The sequence below is a fragment of the Sorex fumeus genome, unplaced genomic scaffold (genome assembly GCF_029834395.1).
Source record: "Sorex fumeus unplaced genomic scaffold, SorFum_2.1 ptg000006l, whole genome shotgun sequence".
NCBI lineage: Eukaryota > Metazoa > Chordata > Mammalia > Eulipotyphla > Soricidae > Sorex > Sorex fumeus.
Genome location: NW_026606063.1, coordinates 52,873,584 through 52,901,211, shown reverse-complemented (window position 1 = coordinate 52,901,211; position 27,628 = coordinate 52,873,584).

Here is a 27,628-nt window from a genome sequence, read left to right as displayed (position 1 = left end):
ATCCTATTTTTTCTCACCCCTTCCCCATCCCCGCCACCCCCCACCCCCACCCCATGTAGCACTGTAGCACTGTTCTCCCGTTGTTCATCGATTTGCTCAAGTGGGCCCAGTAACATCTCTGTTGTGAGACTTGTTGTTACTGTGTTTGGCATATAGAATACGTCAGGGATAGCTTGCCAGGCTTTGCCACATGGGCGAGATACTCTTGGTAGCTTGCCAGGCTCTCCTAGAGGGGTGGAGAAATAGAACTCAGGTCAGCCAAGTTGGCCACATGCAAGACAAATGCCCTACCACTGTGCTATAGCTCCATAGTGTGAAGCAATCTTTTTTGAAAAAGAATCAACAGACTTTTTCTATATCTCATTGGCCAGAAATTAGATAGACTCATCCCAAACCAACAACACTGGTAAGGCAAATAATAAACAATTCTTTCACAGCAAATAGTAAATGACCCTTGCACAAAGCAAAATAAGCAAACAAAAAAAACTTGCCTTTGGTAAGGAAATGAAAATTAAACATCTGTTAATAAGCAGAATTATAGCATTGTTAGACACATGTTAGGCCTATCGGTCTGCTTTATTAAGAATATAATTAAAACAAAACAAGAAAACAACTATTTTAAAACTTTTCAGTATTAAACGGTCACTGTTTTAGATTCTTTGACACTGTCTTTATTTTTTTAAATCTTGGGTATAGTCTTCCTTTGATAGATTATATCAGGGATGAAAGAAAATAAAAAACTTGTTCCTCAAGACATTTTTAATCAGAGTAATATGTGACATTGTTTCTCTGCTTAAATTTTTAATTGTACATATAAGAGAAAACAATCCTATTTTTTCAACTGAAATAGGAACAAAATCCAGAATTTCAAACAAACAGAAACATTTTTGCAATGGTAATTACATTTAGAGACCAGTTTTTAATTTTACTTATTAACTCCATATATGTGTGTATGTATATAGTACACACATGTATATATGCAGTGTATATATATATATAATATATATATATGCTTATTTTGACCTCCAGACTCAGACAGGAGTCACCTCTGAGAACAGAGCCATCTCTGAGTACGCCCTGAGCACTGCTGTGTCATAGACCAAACAAAATCAAATATATTTAGTAAGTTACAAAGGTAGGATTCTATCCAGTTGTTATGGATTTGAAGTATGTGTGTGGATCTCTATATTATTATCATTTAGAAAAACAGAACATATACAGACGATGGGGAGTCTACAACATAGAACGCCTTATAAATTTTTTCCTGATCAAAATTAGCTAAGGTTTTTGCAAGTATTCCTTGATTTTTACAAGAATGTAGGAGATAGATCTGAGATAAATCAATAGTAGCAATGAGGAACAATGACACAGATCACAGGGAGGGAGGAAGGGAGGGAAGGAAGGGAGGGAGGGAGGGAGGGAGAAAGGAAGGAAGGGAGGAAGAAGGAAGGAAGGGAGGGAGGGAGGGAGGAAGGAAGGAAGGAAGGAAGGAAGGAAGGAAGGAAGGAAGGAAGGAAGGAAGGGAGGGAGGGAGGGTGGGAAGAGGGAGTATTGTGAATATTTCAGTCATATGTAGCTGAACAAGCATATATTATCAGAAACATGTCATTTGGTGCTTTCATCCTTATGTGAATATCATAGCCTTCTTCACAAACCTAAATAATATAGTCTATTATAATCACCATTATATATTGTAGGATAACACTCTTTTGTCCTTCCTCAGGTAGCTTAGGTTTGTCAGCTCACACCCATCTAAGGACACTGAACTTGTAAGCAATGTCCTTTCTGTGTGGACACAGGAAGACAGTTAATATTATGTTTTGTAACTTGGGAGTTGATCGACTCCGAATAATATTTACTCCTGGGCATCTGATTTCTTGACTCAGTTGCCTTTAGTTCCTAGCACCCCGACGAGGGACTGAATGGACCCAGGGCAAGCAGTGAGCTACCCTGGCATCGAAATGGGCCAGGCCAAAGAGCCACGATACTCAACTATAAGTTGAGGGCATGATCATGGACAAATGCTGTCATGATCCAAAAGTAAGTAACGACGAGACTAGGACCCTGCTGGAGCTAGGAAGATTAACCTGGCCTGAGGACTGCGAAATGTATAGTGAGATGTTCTCAGGAAGAACCAAACTAAATTTATATCTCTTACTGTGCTCATACAGAATGACATTGCTAGAAATATTAGAAGTAGATTTATTACAACTATTTAAGTAGATTACTGACTGAAGGAAGAACACACCCTTGTTGGGATCCCACCCTTGGGTGGATCTCCTAGTAATCTGAAGTAATCTCTGTAGATGAGATTTTATCCTTGAGTTAATCTCCTGGAGGAGTGGTCTTACCTCTCTTTGTTGATTTGTCAGTATTCAACCCACCTTTATGTCACCGCCTTATGTGACTGCTATATAAACTAAGACGTAAGCTCGGAAAGGGGGTCAGAAGTGAGAGAGCTCGGGCTCCAGAGATCCAGAGTCAGAGCCAGAAGGAGAGAGCTTCCAAGACTGGGGCCCAGGAGAGAAGGAGGCAGAGAAAGACAGGAGTGAAGAGGATTGGAATAAACTACTATTGATATAGACCGGCCTGGCCCCCGTTTTTTCTTCCGTCTGCCCTTGGCCAACAGCCGTTCTGATCCAGGCCACACACAGTGGCTCAAGAGCACCAAACGCAGGCGGTGAAACAGTGCCGTCCAGTGAGTCCGTGAACATACAACCTTTGGCTTGATAAGATTTTACAATATATGTGGACCTTCATTAAGTGACATCAGACCTATAACTTTTCCTATTCTTCAAAGATTCGTGGACTACACAAAATTTCTCTCTAACATAATATATGCAAATAATTTTTAAGTTAAGATCATCACTTGAAGAGAGAAATTTGGAATTTCACTGAACTTATAGTGTTCCCAAATCCCAAAGATATATGAGGTAGCTAATAATAATAGAAAAAGAAATATATGATTGATTAATATAGAATTTAAATGATAGACTTTACAGTTACTTAGAGGATAGTATAAATGAATAAAGGGTGGTTTTATTTATTTATTTTTTGCAACTAACATATCAGTCTTAAAATGTGAAAATGGCCAGAATAATATAGATATCATTAGGATAGGAAAAACATGATAGACATTCTTAATCTTGTTTTACAAATATGTAACATAAGATGTTAACTACTGATCATCTTTTCAAAAAGGGTGAAAGGGTGGCAATCTTAATGGGGAAGAGATCTGTCTTGAAGCATATTTGGAAATTAACCAGTTTTAACTTTAATTAATTTTAAATGATAGAATTAATAAAACAATCAAAGATCATTTACATACTCAAGTTATTCAACAACGCCATGGAATGTGGGATTAGTGAGTGGAAGATTTGGGGACGGGTAATTTAAGCATCAAGCCACCAGATTTCAGAAAAATATTAGTGCAAATTAACTCTCCTGTGAGTTAATATTTTACATAGGTAGATTTTGTTTCAAAATTTTCATGGTGGAAGAAAAATATCAAGTTATCTAAATATCTTCTCTTGCTCGAACCATATATACAAAATTGTAATTAGCACTTAGTAGGGACACGCTCCAGGATGCTTTCCGGATGCTCAGGCCGAGACTCACGCATGAGTGAAGCCCCACAGAGCCAGGTGGGTGAAGCTCTGAGACTTTGGACTCTGGGCTCAATAGACCCAGGAGCGGAGATCCTCTGCCTGCACCCACTAATCTGAGGTGGCCAAGGGATTATAAGCAGGAGCCCCACCCTATCCTGCCCTGTCTGCTTCCACCAACCGCCAGCAACTCAGGGATTACACACAGAAGACCCACCCTACCGGCACCAGATAAATACCTCACAGGCTGACTTCCACTGCTTCTACTACCTCCACTACCCAGCCGCTGCCACGCTCCAGGATGCTTTCCGGACACATCATAAGACACTTAATACCCATCTTCCAGGTTTGCAACACCATATTTGATAGGGTTCAAATAATGGTTTGAACCATGAAAACACCTGAAAGGGCAATTAGAGGCCATCCTAAAAGCCTCTATCTCCCTCAGAGATCCTGGCAAGCTACTGAGAGTATCCCGCCCACACGGCAGAATCTGGCAAGCTATCTGTGACATATTCAATATGCCCAAACCAGTAAATACAATGAGTCTCATTCCCCTAATACTGAAATAGCCACCAATATGTCAGTGTTAAGAAGGATGAGGAAGGAGAGGCTGATAAAATCTCAAGGCGAAACTAGGCTGGCAAAGCGAAAGAAAACAAAAATGACTGCCTGTACTTTCAATGCACGTACACTGGCATTGGATGCATCCATCGAGGAACTGATGAGGCAAGCGTGAAAGATCAAGTATGACATCATTAGCCTGACTGAGACAAAAAGGCATCAATCACATCACACTGTTTTCAACACGGAGAAGAACTGTTCCTCGGAATATGTGACAAAAGAGATGTTGGAGGTGTCGGTGTCCTTGTCATCACAAACTTGGCCATGAGCATTGATTCATTCAAATGCCTAACAACCCGAATCGGATGATTACACTTGAATAAATGTGGCTCACTGCCGGCAGTTTCTATCTTCGTTATCTATGCACCAACATCCAATTATGATGGAGAAATTGAGACGTTCTACATGGAGATGGAGAAGTTCTATAAAGAAGATCACACCTTCTACAAGATGATTGTCGGTGATTTTAATGCCAAGATAGGACCGGGAAGATAATCAAAGAACTCCACATCAGTACCCATGGCCTAGAATGCAACGAACAGGGTAAGAGACTATCTAAGTTTATGTCAACCAAGACCATCCATGGTAACTCACCGTTACAGAAGGCTGAATCTAAACGTTGTACATGGAAGTCTACCGATGGATGGTTCCACAACAAAACTGACCACATCATATTCAATTGATGGTTTTGCCTGCTGATGTTACTGTTGTCCCAAAATTCTTAACGGAATCGGACCACCATCTCCTTCATGCAAAATTCTACTTCATGGAATTGGGAGAAAGGGTTGCAAAGTTTAGGAAGAGAACTACCAGAATGACCACCAACTGAGAGCTCTTTAGCAATATGGCGGCAACATGGGACGATGCTGTCGTTGACAACATTGACGAGGAATAAGATCGACCAGTTCAGCACCTCCATGATTGTGAGAGGAACACTGAGAGAGATAGCCGCAAAAAGACTCCTGTCCTCGAAAACTCTCAAGCTCATTCGCCAATATGGCTTGGCGCAAGCCTCAGTCAACAACAAGCGAACATCCGAGCTTGCAAAGCAGTGCAGAGAAGCAATCAAGGAAGACCTCAAAGAGAAAAGAGCAGCAGTCCTGGCAGATGTGGCAGAAGCCAGGAAAAGCATTTGCAACACCCGCCTGTCCTTTGCCAACTACAAGACCAAGGTGACTGCCCTCCAACATCCTGATGGATCTATCCCATCTTCCAGAAGGCAAAGGAGAAGATTATCCATGACTTTTACTCGGATCTCTTTGATAGCCACATCCACCTGTCCACATACCAAATTCTGCAGGATGGATATCTCATTCCCAATGTTCTCTCTTCCGATATCCAACATGCCATTTTGTCAGTAAATAAGCGAACAGCACCTGACCTAGGCAAGGTCAGACCCAAACACCTGAAGAATCTGCCGTCGATATTCATCAATACTGGCTCAGCACTTCACACGCTGCCTGTCTGAATGCAAGGTTGTGTCCCATTGAAAAACCAGCAGGACCGTACTACTGTACAAGAAGGGAGACATCCACACCATTGGCAACTATCACCCGGTCTGCCTATTGTCTGTCGTCTACAAGCTGTTTACTTGAGTCATTCTGAATAGAATTGGCAAAACGCTAGATGAAGGACAACCTTGCGAGCAAGCCGGGTTCCGAAAAGGATTCAGCACAATTGACCATATCCACATGATAACCAAGCTCATTGAGTTTTCTTGGGAGTTCAAGATGCCACTCTTTCTAATGTTCATTGATTTAAAGAAGGTCTTTGATTCTGTTGAGATGGAAGCGGTCATTGAAGCCCTAGCCAAAAAGGGCATTCAAACTCAATACATTAGGATCCTCTGTGAGCTCTATTACGGACTCATTTCCGGGATCTCACGATTTTACAAAGAAGTGATCATCCATGTCAAGTGAGGGCTTCGGCAGGGTGATACCATTTCACCGAAACTCTTCAGTGCCACCCTTGAGAATGTCATAAGATGACTGAAATGGGAAGGAATGGGAGTGTGGATATATGGTTGGCAACTACACCACCTCTGCTTTGCTGATGACATCGTTCTAATAACACCAAATATTAGCCAAGCAGCACAAATGCTGGCTCACTTCAACCGTGAGTGTGGAAAGTTTGGATTACAGCTGAATCTCACAAAGACAATATTTATGAAAAACAGTATGTTCCTGACATTCCATTTGTTCTCAACAGAATGAACATCTCCAAATGCAACAATTATGTGTATGTAGGTCGAGAAGTCAACATGACAAATGACCTGGAACCTGAGTTGTGCAGGAGGAAGAGAGCGGCTTGGAATGCCTTCAAAAGCATCGAAGAAATAGCTAAGAGGATGAAGAACCTCCAGCTTCAGGCACATCTCTTCGATTCCACTGTTCTTCCTGAATTAACATATGGCTCAGAGACCTGGGCTCTACAAAAACAGGATTAGAACAGTATTTGAGTCTCCCAAAGAGGAATCAAAAGAGCTATGCTAGGAGTATCATGTTTCACTCAAATGAGAGAAAGAGTCCGGAGTTCTGACCTCCATCGATAGTCAAGAATCAAGGATGCTGTCTTGTTTGCTAAGGTGTCAAAAATCAGATGGTCTGGACACATAATGAGATTTGTAGATAACCGCTGAATTAGATCCATTACCGACTGGATTCCATGGGACGTCAAAAGATCACATGGCTTCCCACCTACGAGATAATCAGACTTCTTCTTCAAAACCTTGAACGATTGCTTTGAGGCTCTTCATGTTTTCTAGAATGAGCAGACGCCATTGGGCTACACTACCATGTGACAGGGACAAATACAGATGTTACTGGTGCCTGCTCGGGTAAATGGATGAGTAACAGGATGTTAAGTGATCAAGTGATCAAGCGATCAAGGGACATGTTCAGTTTGAGAAAAAGGAGTCTCCCACATTACAATACCTTATTTCTTCTGTTTTTCTCTTCATTGATTGAGTATACTATAATTGTGCAATATTTGGGGGAAAACTAAAGAATGCAAGGAAAGATATGAAAGAGATAATCCCAGTACACGGTAGTTTCCATTTACTCAATAATTTCTAGAAATGATTATTCTTTTCTGCCTATTCTCCTGGATTAAGAAAAGAGAGAGATTTGTTAGTTGTGTGTTATTAATACAAATGTGCAGAATTTATTTTGTATTCTATCATTTTAATTGTTTTTATAAAGCATAATATTACATTGGGTGAAAGAAAGGCGAGGATACTGCCTTGTCTTATCTACTCCTGGAGGTACCCATTAGGAAAGTGAAAGCAGCATTGCCTAATAGGGACCTCAGGAAGGGTTTGAGGTTAAGGTTACTTATCAAGATATTTTCCTACCCTGCAAACCTGATATTTATCATCTAGTTCATCTTTAAAGATGTCAGAGTGCTTTGCAATGTTTTACAGCATTTTCCATTAAAAGTGTGTCATGTAAATCAATCATGGTTTCAATTTTTCTGTCAGACTCCTATAACCTTAAACCAAAGCTTTCAAAATTAATCAAAGGAGTAAGTCAATTTAATTTTTCATGAGGAATAACAGTATGTGGCTTGTCTTCAGCTATCTCAATTATAAATATTTATTAATGAATTATGGTTGTACATTTTTACAAAAGGAAATAAAAATGAATTTTTAAAAGTTTAGCCTAAATTCCTGAAGTCAGTTTTTTAAAACATATTTTCTATTTCTGTGACATATATAGGAAATAACTATAAAAATTAAAATCTGAGAATTATATGTTTTTGATATATTCATAATTAAACCCCATTCATTTATCTGTCTCAACAAACCACACAAATTATAAATATTTATAGAATGTCTACGCAACCTTTGATTGCTTGTATGGATACATATAAAGTATGTAGCAGTAGTCTTTGTATTCAAATATCTCCTAGTCTTATTGTGAAGAAAGATAGTTAAAAATAGTTAAGCATCATCAATTAAAGAAACATAGCCACAGTTCTTGTTGATAAAGAAGGGACTAATAATCTGGGAACCAAAAAAGAAAGGGAACAACTTTCTAGTAAAGGTATTCTTAGGCTGAATTTGGAAGGGTAAGTAGAATAGATTAAGAGAATTTAGAGGCATTCTCTCTCATCAGAAAAAAAACCCACATGAAACAAAGTAAATAGATGGCATTATGAAATGTATTTAGACTTAAGGGGTTAACCAAGGCTGCAGTGGTAAATAGAAACAAGATAACCATTTTGCTTTCATTCTTCCTTTTTTGATCATCTGGAGATCCAATCAAGTCCTCACATATAGAAGATCATGGAAAGCTCTCTACTACTGAGCCACATCCCTAGCCCAGGAGTATTAATTTTTTTAGGTGACACCCAGCTGTGCTCAGAGCTGTCTCCTGCCTCTGCACTCAGGGCTCATTCCTGGCAGTGCTTGAAACCAGAACCCACGTGGGCTGTGTATAAGCAAACTTTTATACACATAAACCTGCTCCAGCCCCTGGAATATTAAGTTTTAAATGATTTGATAATACCAGTTTAAATAGCTACATGTTATCTACATAATAATTTATAATATCTGTGAATTAGTATCTATATAGCTGTCTCCAGCATCTTGAATAATTACATGTTTTGCTGTAAGAAAAATTTGTGATGACCATTGTGCATAACTTTTGTCTATATTCATGATTATTAACTTTGGAAAAAAATAACCTTATCTGAAACTAACAGAAAAACCAACTCAATATGACTAAAATAATAATGGGAGTGTATTTAATTTTCTAAAAGGAAATACAGAAGTTTTCAGGGTTGGTGATAATTTCATCATCATCATAATCATAATTTCATCATCATCATAATTTCATCATAATTTCAATGATGGCACCACATACCCAATTTCTCCCTGTCTTCCTGCTCTTTATTTTTAGTTTCAGCTTCATATGAAGAATAGTTCCCATGCATTTGTAAACGGAAACAAACTGTAACTTCTTTGTTTTTTTCTTAAATTTTTATTAGTGAAACACCATGAGGTACAGTTGTAGACTTACAAATTTTTGTGCTTGGGTTTCAGTTATACAATGATCGAATACCCATCCCTCCACCAGTGCCCATTCTCCACCACCACGGGTCCCAGTATCCCTCCCACCCCCATCCCCCCATCTCACCCTACCACTGTGGCAGGACATTCCCTTTTGTTATCTCTCTCCTTTTGAGTGCTGTGGTTTGCAAAAGAGACATTGAGTGACAATCTTTTTCGGACTATAGTCTACTCTCATCACGTGTTTCTCATCCTGAGAGGAACCTCCCAACACCCATTATTTGATGCTCCCTTCTCTATCTGAGCTGCCTTTCCCCCTAGCGTGTGCAGCTGTCCTCAAAGCAATGGAGTAATCCTCCTGGTACTTATTTCGGCTATTCTTGGGTGTTAGTCTCCTATTTTGTTACTTTATGTTCCCCAGATGAATGCAATCTTTCTATGTCTATCCCTTTCTTTCTGAGTCATTTCGCTTAACATGATACTTTCCATGTAGTACCACTTGTATGTAAATTTCATGACTTCATTCTTTCTGACAGCTACATAGTATTCCATTGTGTAGATGTCAAAACTGTAACTTCTTAGCTTTCTCCTTTGGGAAGGTGAAACCATTGTCTAGGAAGAGGATTTTCCAGCTGCCCTGTGCATATCTGAGGTCACATACAAGGTGCCCTAACTATTCTAATCATTTAGTCATGTTGGGATATCAAAACCAGTATAGTCTTTTGAATCATAAGTTCTTATTATGCCAATAAATGACACAAGTCTTAAGAAATAATTTGTAAGTGCTGAAATAAAATGGCAACTATGGAGAGAAAATTATCTGATAGAAAATAGGATTTTTCCCATTACACATTTTTTGTTTAACAAAGAAATTGTGTCCTTTTTGGAGTTTGGTTGAAATTTTTTTTGAAACTCTTTAGTGGTTAAACCATAAAAATCTTTTAAAAATTGTTATTGTCTTAATTAAAATGATATAATTAGACAGTGAATGTCTTTATTTCCCCAGATAAATGTAGACTTTTAAACATATAAAATTTATATTATATAATACTTTATGTTAAATAAAATAGTCAATTTTAAGTATTTCACTTTACAATAACAAATCGTTTGATGAGAAATATTTTATTTTATTCCAATGGCAAAATAGTAGTCCACTACTAAACTCTTATGATTTATTTTTATGTTCCCTATTTGATCTTTACTCTATCTAAATATTTAATTGAATATTGAAAAAATTTCAAAGTTTGATACTGTTTTTTTATATAGCTAAAGAAGATGATATCCATTTTATATTATGACATGTTTTATTTTTATATTGATGAACTCATTCTGAAGAAAACATACCCTGGAGAATTCACTGTCCTATAAAATATGGAAAAAAGTAAAATGTCTACTCTTAAGAAAAAAGGGTACTTTTTTTTTTACAGGGAGTGAAGATATAAGTTAAGTTTAGGAGAAGAAAATGCTTCCGTTGTGGTGGTAAGCTTGAAGAAAGGAAAGCAGTGTATCTTTAGATAAAAGAGAGATCTGCAGCATAGTGATATGAAATCTCTCACTCTAGAATTATAATGAAGATCATATTTATGAAATTGTGTGAATGGTGTTTCTTTTTTATTATTTATTCATTTATTGAATCATCACGAGAACAGTCACAAAGTCTTTCAATTTAAGTATCAATCGGTCATACAATCACCAGACACCCATCCCTTCACCAGTGCAATTTTCCACCACCAAGAACCCCAGTATACCCCCTTCTACCCACCCGACTGCCTGTGTGGCAGATGTACACTTTACTCTCTCTCTCTACGTTGATCACATTCAATATTACGACAAAAGACTCAAGATTATTATTTGGAATTTTCCCCAACATTCAGACCTGCCAAAAAGACATCATTAGATAATTTGTTTTCTATTGCTGATTATGAAACGCATATGATATCCAGTGGCCGCGGTAGGAGCCAAGCAAATTATTTATTTCTGATATTTTAGTAATAAGCCTAGAGGGATTACTGCCAAAAGCAGAGGGTTCTGAGTTTGGTCTGTGTGCCTTTGGGATCATGGTTGTTCAGGACCTGGAGGAGGTGTTTGAGGGTGGCAACCTGAGGCATTGTCATGGCGTGGAGCAGGGCCCATTCCACCCCCCATCCCATGAGTCCCCACGTGCCTCGTCAATGCAGTCTCATACCTGGCTGTTCATTAGGCTCTAAAAGATGGAGGCCACCATGCTGCCGCTGCAAGGGGGGACAAGCAGACACCCTTCCCCTCCCAGGGCAACATAGCACCATAGTTAAATGCACAGTCCAGATACATTTTGGTTGGGCATTACATTTTGCTCAGATTTTCCACCACCAGTGAATGGTGTTTCTTAGTCTTACAAATGTTGGATGACATGGACTAGGGACAAATCACATGACCAGACTAATTTCATGGACATAGTTGATATTTGTTCACATAAGAGGTTGGAACCAGAAAAAAAAAGGAAAGATCTGTTAGAAATATAGTTGAGTAAATAAATGCCTTACAAATATAAATATACTAATTTTTGCTGCATATCTTATCAAAAAGTTTTAATACCCAAGTTTTAGTAAGACATTTGGCATGTTGCATTAATTCTAAAATATACCTGTTCTGGAACTGGAACAATAATACAGGAGTAGGGTGCTTGTCTTCCATGTGGCCAACCAGGTTTTGAGTCCCAATATTAAACATGCTCCCCAAGTCCCTGATTTAAGAACCAGGAGTAATCCCTGATAAACAATAGGTATGGCCCTAAAAACAGAAGCAAAACTTTTGTCTGTCTAATGCAGAACTAAATAAATGATACAAGAATAAACATACTGCTAAATCGTCTCACAATTTATTTGAAAGAGTACAGGTATGTTGAACATTCAGTTCTAACTGCCACCTCATGGCACCCCCCCCATCCACTAACTCATTTATCCTTTTATGCTTCAAAGATGTGTTTAGATTATTCTTGTGAGTATGTTTATATAGTAGAGTTCCTTATCCTTTGAGAGCATTATGAGTGGTTATCACATTCTAAAACCCCAGATACTATTTAATTGTAATGATGTCTATTTTTTATCGAAACTATTCATACTTTATTATTGTAAACAACTTTGATCATAATGATGCCATTCAAAAGAGCTGATCAAGCTGAGAAAAATGACACTAGAGTAATAAAGCTACTCTATATGTAGCTATTAACATTTTATCGTGTATATAAGGAAAAGTGATTTAAGTTGCAACTATAGTCAAATAAAATTAATTGTGAATATAAAAGTATCCCTTTGAAGATAAAAAATATGCTTAAATAAATAACTATTATAAACAGATCTTTTAGGTTTTAACAGATGACCTTCATTATGTGCAATAATAAATACTAGTTTTCTCTCTCTTTTTTTTTATAACCACAAGTAAAACAAGAGCTTTCTTTCTGAGGAACAAGAAAGAAGACACCATAACCTTTCTTCAAAGCTTTTCTTCAGTTACATACCAGAAGTGGCTGAGGCTATAGATGAAGAGTTTTATGAGACCTATCTTAATGGTGCTTATAGAAGCTAACACTTTCTTCAGATGAAATCAAATACTCCTACTGGGCACCTACTATGCGTTTGGCAAGTTACAAAGTATTGGCAGAGTACATGACCTCTGACATAGTAAACCCATAATATAGTCGAAGAGTGATCAGATAAACACACAAAGTCTAGAAACTTAATTTTACAAACTTTTAACAGTGTAATGACAAAAGCAGTACAAGGCTATGCATGTACAAAATGACCTAGAAATTACAGAGAGATTAACTTCTACTATAATTTAGAGGAGTTAAGATTGGGGTGATCCGCAAAGATTTTATAAAGAATTTCTTTATGTGGGTCTTACAAGACTGATAATAATATTTCATATTTGTTTAATGTTTTGAAGAGTGGAGTATCTGAAACTGTAAGACAAACATGGTTTATATGTTTGTGAGGTACATTTAGTAGTACAAATACTACCTAAAAGAATGTTAACTTAGATTTTAAAGATTAAAAATAGATGGTGCATTATTAATATTCTCTTTTATTGTTTCATGGAGAGAACATTCAGAAGTTCTGGGGTTGAGAAGAACCTGAGGTCAGTATAGGTAATGCTCTGGCTAGGAAGTACTCTGGAGCCTGAGGGCTTCACCTTGTCATGCTGAAGATACTCCTAAGGTTCTGGTGATTGACCTTATGGCCTTGAACATGCTAGACATGTGTTCTATCACTTGAACTATCTCCCTGGCTCATGTTAATATTAATATTCTTTAAAGCATCAAGAATGATATTGAACTTGTGACTCACTTTTATTTTGCTAATGTTCAAGTGCATATGTATATACACATAAATATTATGTGTATATATTTATGCATATATACTTACCAGCCTCTCCTTTCTCATCCTTCTCAATGCTGCCATATTGATGACACCTTCAGGGTCAGGGGAATGAGACCCTTTGTAATTACTGGTTTTGGCATATGGAACACACAACGGATAGATTGCGAGGCTCTGCCCTGTGGGCGGAATATTCTTGGTAGGTTGCCAGGCTCTCCGAGAGGGATAGAGGCTTTTGGGGCAGCCTCTAATCACCCTTGTAGGTGTTCCCATGGTTCAAACCATATTTGAACCCTATCAAATAAGGTACAGCAATTCTGGAAGATGAATATTAAGCGTCCTGAAGCTTGTCTGCAGCTGGGTAGTGGAGGTAATGGAGGAAAGGAAAGGCTGATAAAATCTCAAGGCTGCCAAAACGAAGGAAGACAAAAATGATCGTCTGTACTTTCAATGCACATATGCCAGCATCAGATGCATCCATCGAGGACCTGATGGTACAAGAGTGAAAGATCGAGTACGACATCATTGGTCTGACTGAGACAAGAAGACACCAATCACATTGTAACATTTTCGACAATGGAGAAGAATTGTTCCTTGGAACATGAGATAAAAGAGGCATCAGAGGCGTTGGTGCCCTTGTCAACACGAACTTGGCCATGAGTATTGATTCATTCGAATGCCTAACAACCTGAATCGAACGTTTACATTTGAATAGATGTGGCTCACTGCCGGCAGTTTCTATCTTCATTGTCTATGCACGAACATCCAATTATGATGAAGGAGAAATTGAGAAGTTCTACATGGAGCTGGAGAAGTTCTATAAAGAGGACGACACCTTCTATAAGATCATTGTGGGCAATTTTAATGCCAGGATAGGACCAAGAAGAACAGTTGAAGAACTCCACATTGGGACCCATGGCCTAGAATGGAACAAACAGGGTGAGAGACTATCTGAGTTCATCATGTCAACCAAGACCATCCATGGTAACTCAGTTCCAGAAGGCCGATTCTAAACATTGGACATGGGAGTGTCCCGGTGGACAGTTCCACAACAAAATAGACCACATCATATTCAATCAACAGTTTTGCCTAACTGATGTCACTGTTGTCCCAAAATTCCAAACAGGATGGAAAAACCACCTCCTTTGTGCAAAATTCTGCTTCACAGAGTGAGGAGAAAGAGCTGCAAAATTTAAGAAGAGAGCTCCCAGAATGACTACCAACTGGGAGCTCTTTAGCACTATTGCAGCAACATGGGAAGATGCCATTGTTGACAACATTGACGAGGAATATGATGGACAGGTTCAGCACCTCCATGATTGTGCGAGGAATGCCAAGAGAGAGAGATCGCCACAAAAAAATGCGTGTCTTTGAAAACTCTTGAGCTTATTCACAAACGTAGTTTGGCGCACGCCTCAGGCAACTGCAAGCGAATGTCTGAGTTCGCAAAGCAGTGCAGAGATATGATCAAGGAAGACCTCAAAGAGAGAAGAGCAGAAGGGCTGGTAGATGCGGCAGAAGCCAGGAAAAGCATTCGTATTGCCTGCCTGTCCTTCGCCAACTACAAGACCAAGATGACTGCCCTCCGAACTCCTGATGGATCTATCACATATTCCAGAAGGGCAATGGAGAAGATTTTCCATGACTTCTACTCAGATCTCTTCGATAGCAATGTCCACCTGCCCACATACCAAATTCCACAGGATGGATATTTCGTTCCCAATGTTCTCCCTTCCGAAATTCAACATGCCATTTTGTCTATAAAGAAATGAACAGCACCAAACTCAGACAAGGTCAGACCTGAACACCTGAAGAACCTGCTGTCAGTACTCATAAATACACTGGCTCGGCTCTTCACATGCTACCTGTCTGAATGCAAGTTTCCGTCCCAATGGAAAACCAGCAGGACTGTACTACTGTACAAGAAGGAAGATATCCATGACATTGGCAACTATCACCCAATCTGCTTATTGTCTGTCATCTACAGGCTGTTCACTCAAGTCATCCTGAATAGGATTGGCAGAACACTAGATGAAGGACAACCATTCGAGCAGGCCGGGTTCCGCAAAGGATTCAGCACCATCAACCATATCCACACGATAAAAAGGCTCATTGAGGTTTCTCGGGAGTTCAAGATGCCGCTCTGTCTAACGTTCATTGATTTAAAGAAGGCCTTTGATTCTGTTGAGATGGAAGTGGCCATTGAAGCCCTAGCCAATCAGGGCATTCAAACTCAATACATCAGGATCCTCCGTGAGCTGTATTACAGATTCACTACCAGGATCTCACTATTCTACAAAGAAGTAATCATCGATGTGAAGAGAGGGGTTTTGCAGGATGATACCATTTCACCGAAATTCATCAGTGCCACCCTCGAGAACATCATGCGATGACTGGAATGGGAAGAAATGGGAGTGAAGATAGATGGTTGGCAACTACACCACCTCCTTTGCTGATGACATTGTTCTAATAACACCAAACATTAGCCAAGCAGCACAAATGCTGGACGACTTCAACCGTGAGTGTGGAAAGGTCGGACTACAGCTGAATCTTATGAAGACAATGTTTATGAGAAACAGCCTTGTTCCTGACTCTCCATTTGCTCTCAATGGAACGACCATCTCTGAATGCAATAGTTATGCATATCTAGGTCGAGAAGTAAACATGATGAATGACCTGGCACCTGAGTTGCACAGGAGGAAGGGAGCGGCTTGGAACACCTTCAAGAGCATTGAAGAAATAGCTAAGAGGATGAAGAACCTCCGGCTCTGGGCACATCTCTTTGATTCCACTGTTCTTCCTGCATTAACATATGCCTCAGAGACCTGGGCCCTATGCAAACAGGATGAGAATGCTATTCAGGTCTCCCAAAGAGGAATTGAAAGAGCTATGCTTGGAGTATCACATTTCATTCAAATGAGAGAAAGAATCCGGAGTTCCGACCTCTGTAGAAGATCAAGAATCAGGGACGCTGTCTTGTTTGCCAAGGCGTCAAAAATCAGATGGGATGGACACATTATGAGATTTAGAGATGACCGCTGGACTAGAGCCGTTACCAACTAGATTCCATGGGATGTCAAAAGACCACATGGCTGCCCACCTAACGGATGATCAGGCTTCTTCATCAAGATCATGAACATCGGTTTGAGGCTCTTCATTTTCCTAGAATGAACAGACGCCATTGGGCTACACTAGCACGTAACAGGGACAAATGGAGACGTTACTGGTGCCCGCTCGAGCAAATTGACGATTAACGGGAAGTCAAGTGATCAAGTGATCAAGTGATATACTTACCAATACATCATTGCTTTCTAATGTAATTTATTCTTTATAATGATTTAAAGCTTCCATTGATTTTTGCATGTAGACTGTGACCATGTGAGAGGTTTTGCTTTTCTGAAGACATTTTTGGTTACCTGCTCATGCTCTTGCTCCTTGTCATACAGGGAATACAGATCCTAGAAATGAGTAAGGTAAAGCTTCGTGGTCAGTGTTTGAAGAAAGAGATATTAAAAATACAATTCCGCTCACAATAGTACCTCAGAAAATCAAGTACTTCAGAATCAGCTTAACTAAAGAGGTGAAGGACCAATTCAAAGAAAATTACAAAACATTAACTTCAAGAAATAAAATAAGACACTAGGAAATAGAGACACATCCCCTGCTCATGGATAAAGATGATTAACATTATCAAAATGATAATATTCCCCAAAACACTATACAGATATAATGCAGTGCCTATCGGGATACCCATGACATTCTTAAAAGAAATAGACAAAATACTTCTGAAATTTATATGAAACAATAAAAACCCATGAATAGGCAAAGCAATCCTTGGGAAAAAAAGAAGATGCGTGGCATCTCCTTCCCCAACTTCAAACCGTACTATAAAGCAGTAGTAATTAAAACAACATGGTATTGGACTAGAGACAGACCCGCAGACCAATGGAACAGAATTGAATATTCTGTCACAAACTCTCAAATATATGATCACTTTAACTTTTATAAAGGAGCAAGAAATGTGAAGTGGAACAAGGGAAGGCCCTTCAATAAGTGATACTGGGAAAACTGGACAGCTACTTGCAAAAAAAAAAAAAAATGAACTCTGACCTCTGTCTAACTCCAGGCACAAAACTCCGATCAAAGTGGATTAAAGACCTCAATATCAGACCTGAATCCATAAGATACATGGAGAAAAATGTGGGCAGAACCCTCTATGACACTAAAGCTAAAAGCATCTTTAAGGATGAAACACCACTGACCAAGCAAGTGGAAACAAATATAAACAAATGGGACTACATTACACTAAGAAGCTTCTGCACCTCAAAAGAAACAGTGACCAAAATACAGGGACAAACCAAGGAATGGGAAATAATATTTACCCAATACCCATCCGATAAGGGATTAATATCCAGAATATACAGGACACTGGTAGAATTGTACAAAACAAACAAACAAACAACAACAACAACAACAACAAAACCCTCCAACCCCATCAAAAAATGGGGAGAACAAGTGAACAGAAACTTCCTCAAAAAAGAAATAAAGTGACCAAGAGGCACATGAAAAAATGCTCTATCACTAATCATCAGGGGGATGCAAATCAAAACAACAATGACATATGGTCTCACATCACAGAGACTGGCACACATCAACAAAGAACAAGAACAATGAGTGCTGGCACGAATGTGGTGAGAAAGGGACTCTCTTTCATTGTAGGTGGGAATGCCAACTGGTCCAGCCTTTTTGGAAAACAGTATGACCATTCCTTAAAAAACTAGAAATTGAGCTTCCATGTTAGCCCACAACACTGCTTCTGGGAATATATCCCAAGGGTGCAAAAAAGCATAGTAGAAATGACATCTGCACCTGTCTGTTCATTGCAGCACAGTTCATAATAACCAGAATCTGGAAACAACCCAAGTGCCCGAGAACAGACGACTAGTTAAAGAAACTATGCAGCTTTAGGAAAGATGAAGTCATGAAATTTTCTTATAAGTGGATGGTCATGGAGAGTGTCATGCTAAGTGAAAAGAGTCAGAAAGACAGGGACAGACAGAATGACTGCACTCATTTGTGGAATATAACATAATATGAGACTGACACCCAAGGACAGTAGACACAAGGGCCAGAAATATTGCTCCATAGTTGGAAGCCTCCCTCATGAGCCGGGGGAGAAGCCAGCTGGAATAGAGAAGGAGTCACTAAGTCAATGATGGTTGGCAGGATCATTCAGGATGGGAGATATGTGCTGAAAGTAGATAAAGGACCAAACATGACCGCCTCTCAGTATCCATATTGCAAACCATTATATCCAAAAGTAGAGAGAGAGAGTATAGGGGGAATTGTCTGCCATAGAGGCAGGGGGAGGGTTGGGATGAGGGGTGGGTACTGAGGACATTGGTAGTGGAAAATGTGCACTGGTGGAGGGACGGGTGTTCCATCAGATTATAACTGAAACTCAAATATGAAAGCTTTGTAACTGTATTTCACAGTGATCCAATTAAAAAAAGTAATCTCAGTAGTCAGTTGATGTTTGTTCACATAAGAGTGATCCTATGACTCCAATTCAGTGCTTGTTTCATACTAAATGCTCTTAAGGGTTGGGTATGTGAATTCCATGACTAAAACGAAGGTGGACTGTGAGTCTTTAAACAGTAGATAGATATTGTGGGAACTGAAGAAAGTCCCCCTAAAGCTTTCAGATTAAACTAAATAAGAAAACATGTCATCAAATATTTGAAAGTGAATTGGATGGCGGTCAAGGGGAGCTTTGAGATTTATCTAGGTTGTTTGTTAAAAAAAATAATTCACCATTACAGGGGCCGGATAGTACAGTGGGAAGGGTGCTTGATTTGTGTGACCAGGATTCTATCACCAGAATCCCATATAGCTCCCTAAGCCTCACTAGGGGTGATTCCATAGCTCAGGGCCAGGAAAAAGCTCTTAGCACTGCTGGGAGTTGTTCAAAAACAAACAACAATAAAAAATCCAAATTCACTGATACATAATGTGATGCTTTAATCATTAAAAATATTTAAAACCAAAATAAGAATCCTAAAAATAATCACACAAATTAACAAAATCCTAGAATTCTAAATTAAACACTATCGCTTGTTGATCACCGATTGTTAAACTCTACACCTTGTTTTCTTTCCATCACAGGACATGCAAGGGATGAAATGGGAGTCAAATATGAAGGCAGTATTACATGAGTGAAGTTGTGGGGCACTACTCTACAAGGTTTTTATGATGCTCCACTCTTCCCTGCATTTTATGTATTCTCTCTATTCCTCTTGATTCGAATGATGTCAGTTCTGCCTCATCTGTTCTGGTCAATAACAGCTTTCCTTCCTCTTCCCCAAAATCTTCCTGGATGTAGATTTCAAGATGACTCTAAATAATGTGGTTTTTACTTTTCAAGATTGCTGCTATTTCATTTATGATAGACATGTGCCTCTCAGTCGTTCACTCTAATAAGTTAAGTTACCCAATAAGCTTTTACTGGACATAGGACCAGGCAGCAAAGCAGATAGTGGAATCCTGTGAAGAAAAAGAAAAGTTTATACTGTAACTTAATGTGTGAGTACAGAGATTTTACAAAATACTTAATGAACAATATAGGAGTTGTCAGCCTCAGCACCACCAATATTTTGGGCAGGGTGAATCTCTGTTAGGAAATCTACTATTTGTGTTGTAGAAAGTTTGCATCTCTGACCTTTACTTAATAAAAGTCAGTAGCAAACAATCGCACATCCATACTTCACAGTCAAGCTGTGACAGGTAAAATATCTCCTGACATTGCCATAGGGACAATTTTTTTTCAATCGAGAACCATTGAAAAAATAATTTTGAAAGACTCTAAGCAAATAATCATCAAACATTTTTAATGACAAGTTGTATTATAATAAAATTCAGATGAAACAAAAATATCAACCTCAAAAAATGATAGTTTGTGGGGCTGGAGCGATAGTACAGTAGGTAGGGCATTTGCTTTGCATGCGGCCGACCTGGGTTCGATTCTCAGCATCCCATATGGTCCCCCGAGCACTGCCAGGAGTGATTCCTGAGTGCAGAGTCAGGAGTAACCTCTGTGCATCACCGGGTGTGACCCAAAAAGGAAAAAAAACACCAAAAATGATAGGCTTGTATCAGTGAAGATATCTATTAATTTGAAAAATAAAAATGGTCTAATGTACTCTTGAAAAAATGGAGATTTAAATTTTTGAGCATATTAAAAATGATAATTTATCATGGAAAAAATTACTAACTCATTAACTACTCTGAGAAATTCCATGTTCTATTTTCATTTTCAATAATAATTACTGATTGATACAATGTAGTCATTGCTATACCATTACCTACTCTGGTAAGGAGTGATAGCACAGCAGGTAGGGCATTTGCTTTGCATGCGGCCCACCTGGGTTCGATTCCTCTGTCCCCTCTCTGAGAGCCTGGCAAGCTACCGAGAGGATCCCGCCCGTAAGGCAGAGCCTGGCAAGCTTCCCAAGGCATATTCTATATGCCAAAAACAGTAACAACAAGTCTCACCATGGAAATGTTACTGATGCTCACTCGAGCAATTCTATGAACAATAGGAAGACAGCCCTACAGTGCTACAATGCTGCTCCAGATAAGTATAGTATATTGTTTAAGAATATCATGGACTTTGGCCAGAACCATAATAATTGGGAAGGAGCAAAGGGCATTGTTTTAGGTCACTGTTCTCAAAGTTTAGTTTGCACTAGAATCACCTGGAGGGCTTGTGAAAACACTGATTTCTGAGTCAGTATTTTGGAATTGTGCCTGAGAACTTGTATTTCTAACTGGCTCCCAGGAAAAGCTGCTGCTGTTTCCAGAAGTTTAACTCAGAGAAATATTATAAAATAAAACAAGAACATTGGACCAATTTGCAGTTTCTATTTAGAGGAAAAATCTTTAATGTGTTTAAACCCTATACTATTGTTTGTTTTAAGAGCATTCGTATCTTTAGCAGGAGTGGCATTAAGTAGCCTGTGGACAAATGTTGGTGGCATTTCTTTTTTCTTCTACTATAGCACACTGAGTCTTCTATCTGTAGTTAGAGTTTTATTGAGTTTAAATGTTCTTTAGAGTAATGTGCAAAATTTTACAGAGAATTGTGTGGAAAATTCTAACCTAAGTCTCAGATATTTCTGTGCCCTCAATGAATTTACAAGTTGATTTAGAGCCAGTAAATAATATAAAAACAATATATAGTAAAGGAAAAATTAGTAGAGCAAAAAATTATGACTGGAAAATAATAAAAAATCGCTAACATTAGTTAATGAAAGTTATTTTATTTTATTATTATCCTAAAACCCCCCAAAGTAGTTTTATTTGTAATATCTGGATAAGGGAACAGAAACTAGATAGTAAATGACACATTTCAGGTTACTGTCTTGGTTCAGTTACTCACTGCAGCTAAACATGGAGTCAACCCAGGTCTACTTGACAGCCAGATGCTATTTACTGTTATACACAGGAGAGCTTCTTGCATCCTTTCTTCTTAAGCTACTTCCACTTCATCAGTTATATTATTTATTTATCTCATCAACTGGGCTTTATTATTTGCATTTATTTAGTAAATAAAAATGTTTGAAAACTGGCAAGTGAGCAAATCAGAGTCAAATTTTTCTGTGCCGGAATTTGAATGCACCAACTTAAAGATTCAATTAAATGATAAAGTTTATAAATGTGGAGTTGATATTAAAGAGCAAGTAAAGAACTCTGATTCACCCCTTAAAAATAGTTTTAAACCCCATAAAAATGTGGAGGACAGATGAACATAGACTTCCTTAAAGAAGATACACAAATGAAAAGGCAATGAAAAATATGCTCTACATCACTAATCATTAGGGAGATACAAATCAAAACAATGAGATAAAATCTCACACCACGGAGACTGACACACATCAACATGACCAAGTACAATCAGTGCTGGTGCAGATGGTGAAAGAAAAGGCCTCTTTTTCACTGATGGTGGGAATAATGACTGGTCTAGCCTTCTGGAAAACAATATGGACATTACTCAAAAAAAAAAAAAACCAACTAGAAATCCAGCTATTATACAACCCAGCAATACAGTTCCTGGGGCTCCAAAACACAGTGTAGTAAATTCATCTGGACTCCTATGTTCCTTGCAGCACTGTTTACAATATCTAGACCCTGGAAACAACTTAAGTGCCCAAGAACAGATGAGTGGATAAAGAAATTATGGTACATATATACAGTGTAATACTATGCGGCTATTAGCAAAAATGAAATTATGAAATTTGTTTATGTATGAATGGAGATGCAGAGTACCATGTTGAGTGAAATGAGTCACAGAATAGACGTAGAATGATCACCTCATTTACAGGATGTAAAAACCACAGTATGAAAATAATACCCAAAGACAATAGAAACAAGGTCCAAGACAACATCAGGGTAGAAAGTTTGGCACAGGAGTAGGTAGGACGCAGTTAGGAAAGAGAAAGAATCACTATGACAATGATAGTTGGAAATAATCACTCTGGACAAAAGCTGGCTTCTGAAAGGAAGTAAATTGATATGCTGATATCTTTTCAGTAACATTATTGCAAATCTCAGGGCCCAAAAGGCCAAAAAAAAGGAAAGAAAGCAAAAGAGAGAGAAGAAAAGTGTCTGCCATAGAGACAAATTGGGTTGGTGTGGGGACTGGGGACAATGGTGCTGGAAAAGGTACACTGATGAAGGGATGGGTGTTGGAACATTGTATTACTGAAACTCAAGTGTGAACAACTTTGCAAATTTGCATCTTATGGTAATTTAAAAATTTTAAAAAATAGTTTGAATTTGGGGCCAGAGAGATAGGATAGCAGGCAGAATGACCCAGGCATGACCCCTCACATCCCATATGGTTGTCTGAGACTTTCAGGAGTGATCCCTGTGACTAGAGCAAGGAGACTACCCTGAGTATATTCTAGTGTGGCCCCCCAAACAAACAAACAAAAACAAAAAATAGCTTGAATTTACTAGCCCCTTAATCTGATACATGAGTCTCAACAATCTTGCCGCACCATATATTATCATCCAGAACCATATAGATGCTTGAAAATCACAGAGTAAAGATCTGTAAATAAAATAAATAGCACCACATGACAAAGTAAGAAATAAAAGTATAAAATAATAAGAATTTGATCAGGGGAGATCATGCATGATTAAGTGGCAAAAGAACTGAATTGGGATTGAGTCACTTGAATTTTAGCCCTGGATGTAATGATAACCTTATGTTGAAAACAAGAGATTGCAAACTGCTTTATCTTTTAGGTATACTTTGAATGTATTGGTGTGAATTTGATAATTTTTCAGCCACCTCATCTATATTACATAGGTAAAAGTTAATGCAGTAAATGTGGTGTGTTTATACGCTTATCACTCAAAAATTAAGGGTAGCCAAATATATATAAACTTTGGATGTATCACAAGCTGTTGACAAAATAAGTGTACACTACTACAAAGGATATTGCATTAGAAGAAAATTCCCTGAGAACCAAAGAGAATAAAGGGATAAGTTCAGGTATTAATAACTGATCAGGCTGTGGTGGTGCTGTTTGGAGTTCATACTTTTTCCACTATACTTAGCAACATAACACACTACTTTCTTTGGACATGGAGATTCCAAGAACTGTGAGAAGGGATACTGAACATAGGCTGTACATCGTTTTTTTTCTCCTAAATACCTTTTCTGGCCATCATGCAGAAGAAGTTAAAACAAATCTATTTTACTCCTTGTTTAGAGTTGTGAAGTTCCCCACTAATTTTGTTCCCTTTCAAGTTAGGAACTTAGAAATAACTGAACACAGAAAATCTAAAGTCTAAAAGCAACATTTTTATTATTGGTCCATACTGTTAAAAGTTCCATTGTACAGAAAAATAAGTTGGAAATTTCATTCTGTAAGTAGAGCACAATCAAGTGAGTACATTTCAGTTAATAAACTATACCCATAGTGAATAAAAAAATGACATCTGCATTATCCATGAAAACAGGAGAAGCATAATTTCTTAGAGGGAGCGTTGCAGGGATATGAAGGGAACCAGGGATTAGTGGTTTATATTGGTGTTGGAATCACTTGATCACTTGATATCCCATTACTCATCGATTCACTTAAGCGGGCACCAGTAACATCTCCATTCATCCCTGCCGTGTGCTAAAGTAGTTCAAAGGTGTCTGCTTGTTCTAGGAAAACAAAGAGCCTCAAACCGATCATTCAGGGTCTTGACAAAGAAGTCTGACCATCTCGTAGGTGGGCGGCCACGCGATCTTTTGATGTCCTGTGAAATCCAGTCAGTAATGGCTTTATTGAGTTTGAACACCCTGTTTGGCTAGGGCTTCGATACTTCCATGTGCAATGTTTAGATTCGGCTTCTGGAATTGTGAGTTACCATGGATGGTCTTGGTTGTCATGATGAACTCAGATAGTCTCTCACCCTGTTCGTTCCATTCTAGGCCATGGGTCCCAATGTGGAGTTCTTCGGCTGATCTTCTTGGTCCTATCTTGGCATTAAAATCACCGACAATGATCTTGTAGAAGGTGTGATCTTCTTTATAGAACTTCTCCAGCTCCAGGTAGAACTTCTCATCATAATTGGATGTTGGTGCATAGACAACGAAGATAGAAACTGCTGGCAGTGAGCCCTATCTAATCAAGTGTAATCATCCAATTCAGGTTGTTGGGCATTCGAATGAATCAATGCTCATGGCCAACTTCGTGTTGACAAGGACACCAACACCACTGATGCCTCTTTTGTCGCATGTTTCGAGGAACAGTTCTTCTCCTGTGTTGAAAACGGCATGATGTGATTGATGCCTTCTCATCTCGGTCGACCAATGATGTTGTACTTGATCTTTCACACTTGCCCCATCAGGTCCTCAATGGATGCATCTGATGCCAGTGTAAGTGCATTGAAAGTACAGACAGTCATTTTTGTCCTTCTTTATTTTGGTGCCTCGTTCAGCCTTGGGATTTTATCAGCCTCTCCTTCCTCATCCTTCTTAACGCTTCTATATTGGTGGCTCTTTCAGGGTCAGGGGAATGAGACCCATTGTATTTACTGGTTTTGGCATATCCAATATACCATGGATAGCTTGCCAGGCTCTACCATGTGGGTGGGATACTCTCAGTAGCTTCCCAGGCTCTTCGAGGGGGGATAGAGGCTTTTAGGGCAGCCTCTAATTGCCCTCGCAAGTGTTCCCATGGTTGAAACCATATTTGAACTCCATGAAATATAGTGCAGTATTCTTGGAAGATGGGTATTAATTTTCTTATGATGTGTCATGTTGGAATAGGGTCTCTTTTATGTTTGGGATCCTTGAACGCACTGCTCAGATTGTCCAGGGGTTACTTCTAGCCATACTTGTCCAAATAGGATCAGGAGTGCTCAAACCCAGTGGTGCTCGGAGTCTCTAAGGCCACTGATGCTCAGATTGCCCTGTGGTGCTGGGCCTCAAAATAGGCTCTTTCATTGTGCAGTGTGCAGCCTTGACCCTTGAGCAATCTTTGTTTTTTCTCTAACATGACATTTATTTTTTAAAAAAATTATTTTATTTTTATAAAGTAGTTCACAATATTTGAACACCAATCCTATCACCATTACACCTTCCTACCACTATATTTCAGATGTTTCCATTCTGAACCCCAACCCCTGCCCCCAAAGCAGAACCAAAATAATTTAATTTTGTATTATTTATTATGAATAATCTGCTAAAAATGATCTCAAAGAGGTGTCTTAGAGGAAAGTGCATGACGGTTGTTGTATTTCACCCAGGTACCAATAGCCCTTCTATAGGAGATTAGTAACATGTTGTTAGAGGTAGAAACTTGTGTACTTATATATATCTCTCTATCTCTATCTATCTATCTTTGTAAAAATATATTTGCCCCTAAGATTTGTTGCCTTCTGCTTTAAACCCCATCAAATGTGGTATGCTGTACTCCTGGAATATTAGTGGTATAAAGTATTTACTTTTCTCTAAGTTTTCAGGGTACCTTAAATATCCTTAAATATCCAACCTGCACGGCAGAGCCTGGCAAGCTATCCATGGTCTATGCCAAATAGACCAAATTGATATGCCAAATCCAGTAATAAATGGATCTCATTTCCCTAACCCTGAATATGCAGAGTCGAGAAGGATATGGAAGGAGAGACTGATAAAACACCAAGGCAGACATAGGCTGCCAAAACACAGAAAAACAAAAATGATTGTCTGTACTTTTAATGCTCATACGCTGGCATCTGCTGCATCCATTGAAGACCTAATGGTACAAGCACGAAAGATCAAGTACGACATCATTGGTCTGACCGAAACGAGAAGACATCAATCCCATCATGCTGCTTTCGACACTGGAGAAGAACTGTTCCTTGGAACTGTGATAAAAGAGGCATCGGTGGTGTCGGTATCCTTGTCAACACAAACTTAGTCACGAACATTGATTCATTTGAATGCCTAACAACCCGAATTGGACGATTACACTTGAATAAATGTGGCTCACTACCGGCAGTTTCTATCTTTGTTGTCTATGCACCAACATCCAGTTATGGTGAAAGAGAAACTGAGAAATTCTACATGGAGCTGGAGAAGTTCTATAAAGAAGATCACACCTTCTACAAGATCATTGTCGGTGATTTTAATGCCAAGATAGGACCAAGAAGATCAGTCGATGAACTCCACATCGGAGCCCATGGCCTGGAATGGAACGAACAGGGTGACAGACTGTCTGAGTTCATCATGTCAACCAAAACCTTCCATGGTAACTCACAATTCCAAAAGGCTGAATCTAAACGTTGGACATGGGAGTCTCCCGATGGACGGTTCCACAATGAAATAGACCACATCATATTCAATCGGCGGTTTTGCCTAACCGATGTTGCTGTTGTCCCAAAATTCCAAACGGGATCAGACCACCGTCTTCTTCGTGCAAAATTCTACCTCACAGAACGAGGAGAAACGAATGCAAGGTTTAAGAAGAGGACTCCCAGAACAACCACCAACT